General features: G+C 44.8%; 1 pseudogene across 1 annotated transcript; it reads left to right on the forward strand.

The window, feature by feature from the left end:
• The first annotated feature begins 2,523 nt into the window (after positions 1 to 2,523).
• LOC147986623 (uncharacterized) lies at positions 2,524 to 5,272 on the forward strand (annotated as a pseudogene). The gene is made up of 2 exons (XR_015615224.1): positions 2,524 to 4,530; positions 4,809 to 5,272. The product of XR_015615224.1 is annotated as an uncharacterized LOC147986623 (transcript).
• Positions 5,273 to 7,022: the final 1,750 nt, after the last annotated feature.

The raw sequence follows: 7,022 nt of genomic DNA on the forward strand, positions 1-7,022 counted from the left end.
CCAAGTTAATTGACGCACACTTAGTACAATCGGAGGGAGTATGTTCTTCCGAAATTTGCCATCAATTAGGGAACAAATATTATAAAATTGCCATGACATAAATATTTCTACACTTGCCATGTATTAGAGATTATTTTTCATAGCCATGGATAATTTAGAGATCGTTTTTCATGTCAATGCACTATGTACTATGTTCATAGATTTTTTTTATTTTCCATGTCAATGTAATATGCTCTTTTTGAATTTTTCATCAATTAGAGATTTTTTTTCTAAATTTTCCATGACATAGATTTTTCTACTTTTGCCATGAATTAGAGATTGTTTAATTTCATAGACCATGGCAAATTGTTGTGAATTAGAGACCATTTGCCATGTCAATGTACTATGTTCTCTAAATTTGCCATGTATTTGAGACCTCTAAATTTTCCATGACAAGCAATCTCTAATTCATAGATTTTTTCTACATTTGCCATGAATTAGAGATTTTTTAATTTAATAGACCATGGAAAATTGCTATGAATTAGGTATCGTTTGCCATGTCAATGTACTATTATGATCTCTATTTTTCATAGGATTATTTAATTTTCCATGTCAATCTACTATGTTCTTTTCGAATTTGCCATCAATTAGAGAACAAAAATTCAAAATTTCCCATGACATAATGTTTTTGACATATGCCATGAATTAAAGACTTTTTTCTTTCATAGACGATGGAAAATTGCATTGCTAGACCATGGCAAATTTATTTCCAAATAGATGGAAAATTTTGTTTCCGTAGCCACGGCAACTTTAATTAACCCTGGATCATTGCAAGTTTATTTTCAGTCCCATGGAAAAATTATATTTAGAGCAACGGCAATTTAGTTTCTTCATGGACCATGCCAAATTTTATTTCCTAGACCATGACAAATTCATTGTCAAAGACATGACATTTTTATTTTCATAGCCACGACACATTTACTTTTAGAATCATGACAATTTTAGTTTTTCCTGGACCCGTGAAAATTTTATTTTCAGAACCATGACAATTATTTTCACATGATTTTTGCATATGTTTGCAATGTTTTATCTTCACTGTGGCAAGTTTTGGTACATTACATGGCACTTTTATTATTTTCTACCATGTCAAAACTATTGTCAGTGCACGTGATTTATATGTTATGATAAAAAATATAGAGCATGCCATTTTGAATATAAGATCATGGAAAAATTATTGTATGTATTTTATTATTATTTAATAGGAAAATTTTCTATGTACTTCAAAATTTAGATGTCATGGAAAATTAAATTTTGGAGCTATGGTGAATTACTTTCCTGGACATTGGCAAGTTTTCATCTATACACATCAAAATGTATACAATATATATTATTTAGAATTGTTGGCTATGCGGTAGTTTTATTATAAAAAAGGATGGCAATTTTGTATATTTTAGTAATTAAGGCGGATGCAATTATTTTCGCTTTTTTGTCCATTTTGTGTGTGGTACTAAAGTTGGGCCCTTGTTTGGGCCCAATTTTCCTTATCATGTGTTGTTTTTAATAGCTTCAAAGGTTCTGACGTGAGGTCGTTTCCCACAAAAACACTCCCCCCCTGTTCGGTTAAACCTCTCTTGGATAGGATTGAAGAGGTTTGGAGGGGATTGAGGGGGGAGTTGACTTGTAGGGGGTTTAATCCTCTGCAATCCGCTCCAATCCCCTTCCAACGAAACACCTACAAAATGATTCTTTGACGCTGGATTCCCTCCCCAGGAACGTCAGCCGGGTATGTGGTCCAAATTATTTTCCCTAGGTCAGCACGCGGATCACAACGAGAAAATTGGATATTCGATGTTTTGAACATGTGGCTCTCCAAAATTGCCACCATCAAGATGGGCTTCTTAAAATTACCATCCAACTTGTGAACACATTGATTACCATGCCATCTTACTCTCTTTGATTGATTTCATTTTCCTTTTTACATTTACAGACACTGGAAAGGACCAAACTGGCCCTATGGCTAGTACACGTGTATGTTCCATCGGATCAATAGTGTTTTTTCGAAAAGATATCAAAGAGAATCTTATAACTACTAGATGTGCCTTACTTATTGCACATCTAAGTGATTCAATCAAACTAGAACGGGAAGACAAAAGACAAAAGGAAATGCCAGCACAAATCTCTGTGTAAAATTAATGACATAGGACTTAGATGCGCAATACTTAGAGCACATCTAGATGTGCTTTAGCAAGATTGTAACTTATATTTTTTTTTCAAGGAAACCCGTGGGCAATACAATGAAAGACAGCAAAGATAAAAACAACCAGCAAAAATAAAATTACGTCAAAACCATATTGGGCGTCCTATTCCTTTGATTGTACGCCACGCCAGAGCCTGAAAATGCACTAAACCAACTATAAGAATAACACCCTCTCATAAGCTGGTAAAAATAATGGTAGCAATAGTAGATATATGTGTTAGAGTTATATTACTGATATCTTTTGGCCTTTTGTATTCTAGTCTCTTGGTATTTTCTTGTAGCCTTTTGGCATCCTAATGTATGTGTATATATGCTGGCTTTGGCCTTCTAGTAATACAAGTTGCATATTCATGTCATGGTATTAGAGCCTAGGTCATTTTTTAGCACGCGCAACTCGTGCTTGACCCGCTGCCGTGGTCTCCTTCTCTACTCCGGCTGCTGCCTGCCGCTTTCCAATCCATCCGCCGCTTGGTTTTTCCTGCGCACATATATTTCCAAGCATATGGTTCGAGTTATCTGCCTGGTCAACTTCTCTGCCTGAACATATCTGCATCGCGCTGCGCCACCCACTTGGTAGATTCCTCTGGATCGAGTCTGTCCGATCCACCCGTGCTGCAACGCGGGGTCGCGGGGGCACCTCCGCCTCCGGCTCCTGACGCGGGACGCAAGCCGCTGAGCTGTGACACGGGGTCGCGGGGGCACATCCGCCGCCGCCGCCGGCTCCTTACGCGGGGTCACGGGGACATCCGCCGCCGCCGCCGGCTCCTGACGCGGGACGCCCGCGACGCGGGGACGCAGGGTTGCCTGGGTCTCATCCGCCGCCAGCTCCTGAACGGGACGTCCGCTTCTGCTCTCACTCCAGATCGGGACGCCGGCCGCTGCACTTGCTTCTGTTTCGACCGCCATCCCGAATCGAGCTACCCGTCACTCCGGCTGCCTTCTCCAGGCCGTGACCTCTTTGACTGCTCTCTGGCTGATTGGTCCGGTGGTTCCCGTGCTGCTATTTGTTTGTTATCTCCCCGTCTGCATCAGGGGTTCATACAATTAACTGAAGTGGGCTCTTCGGGTGGCCTTTGCATTAAAAAAAGATAGAGAGAGATAGAAAAGGAGCAGCATGTCTTCATCATCATCAGGCTATGTCGCCATCCCTCGCTGCCCAGTGATATTTGATGGGGCTAATTATGCCGAGTTTGTTGCCTTCATGCGCATTCACATGCGTGGCCTTCGTCTCTGGGGCGTTCTTGCCGGTGAGGTCCCCTGTCCTCCGCGCCCAGTCCCTCCTGTGGCTCCTACTCCACCGCCGACGCCACCAGCTCTTGCTATAGATGCTTCTGATGATGATAGGGCTGCAGCCAGGGTTGCTGCTGATGATGCGGCTGCTGCTTATGACCAACAGGTCTTGGATTATTTGGATGCTCTTTCCGTTTATCGTGATGATTTGACTGCTTACACTCAGTGGTGTGATGATGATGCTCGCGCTGCGGCTGTCCTCACTTCCAGTGTTCTTCCTCAGTTTGCTTCCGAGTTTATGGGTCTCAGTACTGTCTTTGAGATGTGGACTCATTTTCGCTAGCGTTATCAACCCTCTGGTGATGCTCTCTACTTGTCTGTGGTCCGTTAGGAGCATGCTCTTCAGCAGGGAGACTCCACTATTGATGAGTTCTACACTCAGAGTTCTGCTATCTGGCGCCAGCTTGACTCTCTTCGCACTGCTGTTTGTGGCACTTGCCCATGTTGCCAGACTATGAGGTCAGACTTGGAGTTTCAGCGCGTCTATGAGTTCTTATCGCGACTCCGTGGTGAGTTTGAACCTCGACGTGCTCAGTTGTTTGCTCGTGGTCGTGTTCCTATTTCTGAGGTGTTTTCTGAGCTTCGTGCTGAGGAGACTCGCCGACGTGGTGCCGGTCTGCTTCAGGTTCCTTCTGTGCTTGCGACTCAAACTACTACTCCACCAGTATCCTATCGCTCCAGTGCTCCGCCGCTACTACCCACTCCTGGTAGTGAGGGCCACACTCGTGAGGGCCGTTCTCGTCCTCGTACTCATTGTGGCTACTGCAACAGAGATGGTCACCCCGAGTCTGATTGCTTCAAGAAGAAGCGTGATATGCGTAATAGGGAGCGCAATTCCTCTATTGGGACTCGTGCTTCTTCCTCAACGTTGTCTATTGTCTCCTTGACCGAGCAAGATATTATGAAGCTTAAGCGTCTGCTTGCTACTTCAGGTACTTCGACAGGTACTGCAGGCTCTGTGACTGGTGCTTCTAGTGTTGAGCGACCACCATCTACACAGTCAGGTACATGCCCATGGGTTCTGGATTCTGGAGCTTCATTTCATATGTCTTCCGATTCCTCTGTATTGTCCTCTCTTAGATCTCTCGATTTCCCTATTAATGTTCTTACTGCTGATGGTACTCCTCTTCCTGTTGCTAGTCGAGGCATTCTTTCCACTTCTTCATTTCAAGTCCCAGATGTTTCTCATGTTCCTCGCCTTACCATGAACTTATTTTCTGCAAGTCAGCTTACTGATTCTGATTGTCGCGTCATTCTTGACGTTGATTCTTGCACTGTCCAGGATCGTCACACCAAGGTCGTGGTTGGGGCTAGCCCTCGCCGCCTTGACTCCCAGGGGCTTTGGGAGTTAGACTGGCTTCATGTTCCTTCCGCTGCCACCACACTAGCCAGTACATCTGCCTTCGCCGCTTCAGATACCAGCTCCTTCCAGAAGTGGCATCATCGACTTGGTCACCTTTGTGGCTCTCGGCTATCGTCTTTAGTTCGTCGTGGTATTCTGGGGCCTGTCTCAGGAGATGTCTCTTTATAGTGTCAGGGTTGTAGACTTGGTAAACAAGTTCAGTTACCTTATCCTACTAGTGAGTCAGTGTCTCAACGCCCTTTTGATTTAGTTCATTCCGATGTGTGGGGACCGGCTCCCTTCGCTTCAAAAGGGGGCCATCGATACTATATTATTTTTATAGATGATTTCTCTCGCTACACTTGGCTTTACTTCATGTCTTCTCGTAGTGAGGTTCTCTCTATTTATAAGTGTTTTGCCGCCATGGTCCACACTCAGTTCTCTACACCTATTCATGTGTTTCGTGCTGATTCTTCTGGCGAGTATATCTCCAAAATGTTGCGTGGTTTTCTTGCTGAGCAAGGTACTCTTGCACAGTTCTCTTGTCCCGGTGCTCACGCTCAAAATGGTGTGGCTGAGCGCAAGCATCGTCACCTTCTTGAGACAGCTCGTGCGATGATGATTGCTGCCTCTCTTCCGCCCCATTTCTGGGCTGAGGCTATCTCCACTGCCACATATCTCATAAACATTCAACCCTCATCTTCTCTACAAGGAGGTATTCCTCTAGAGCGTCTTTTTGATCATTCTCCTGATTATTCTACTCTTCGGTTGTTTGGTTGTGTTTGTTATGTTCTCCTTGTCCCCGGAGAACGGACCAAACTAACCGCTCAGTCTGTCGAGTGTGTTTTTCTGGGCTATAGTGATGAGCATAAGGGTTATCGGTGTTGGGATCCTGTGGGTCGACGGATGCGTATTTCTAGGGATGTAACTTTTGATGAGTCTCATCCATTCTACCCATGACCATCCTCTTCGACCTTTTCAGTGGAGGATATCTCTTTTCTCACGTTTCCTGATACACCTCCCCCTGTGCCTCATATTCCTCCTCGTCCCACTATTGCAGATCCGACACCGTCTTCTCCTATCGTTTCTTCTCCTCTCTTATTGCATGACACTCCACCTTCGTCACCGATGTCTTCGCCATCTCCATCACCTTCGGTGGTTCCTTCTCATCCCACTTTTCCTTTTCATTATACCCGTCGTCGACGTGTTATGGATGAATCTACTGACGTGTCATCTACTTCTGGTGCGCCATCTTCCTCGTCCCAGCCGACTTATGGTCTTCGGGCTCGACCTTGCCCTCCTCCTGACCGCTATTCTCCTAGCCAATATGGCCTTTCAGTTGTACTTGAGCCCACCTCTTATCGTGATGTTGTTGTTCATCCTGAATGGCAGTTTGCGATGGCGGAGGAGATTGCTGCACTTGAGCGCAACAGCACATGGGATCTGGTTTCTCTTCCTCCCCGTATTCGTCCCATCACTTGTAAGTGGGTCTATAAGATTAAGACTCGCTCTGATGGTTCTCTTGAGCGTTATAAAGCTCGTCTTGTGGCTCGTGGCTTTCAGCAGGAGCATGGTCGTGATTATGATGAGACTTTTGCTCCTGTGGCCCATATGACCACTGTCCGTACACTTCTCGCCGTGGCCTCTGTTCGCCACTGGTCTGTGTCACAGCTTGATGTTAAAAATGCCTTTCTTAATGGCGAGCTGCAGGAGGAGGTTTATATGCAGCCACCACCTGGGTATTCAGTTCCTGATGGCATGGTTTGTCGTCTTCGTCGCTCTCTCTATGGCCTTAAGCAAGCCCCTCGCGCTTGGTTTGAGCGTTTTGCCTCTGTAGTCACTTCTGCTGGTTTTTCGCCCAGTGATCATGATCCAGCATTGTTTGTCCACCTTTCTGCTCGTGGTCGCACACTTCTTCTTCTATATGTTGATGACATGATCATCACTGGTGATGATTTTGAGTACATTGCCTTTGTCAAGGCCCGTCTTAATGAGCAGTTCCTTATGTCTGATCTTGCTCCTCTTCGTTACTTTCTTGGGATTGAGGGTTCCTCCACCTCTGATGGCTTTTTTATTTCCCAAGAAAAGTATATTCAGGATCTTCTTACTCGTGCGGCTCTTAGTGATGAGCGAACTGCTGAGACTTCTATGGAG

Source organism: Triticum urartu, chromosome 2A (genome assembly GCF_056163025.1).
Source record: "Triticum urartu cultivar PI428250 chromosome 2A, HENAU_Tu73, whole genome shotgun sequence".
Lineage (NCBI taxonomy): Eukaryota > Viridiplantae > Streptophyta > Magnoliopsida > Poales > Poaceae > Triticum > Triticum urartu.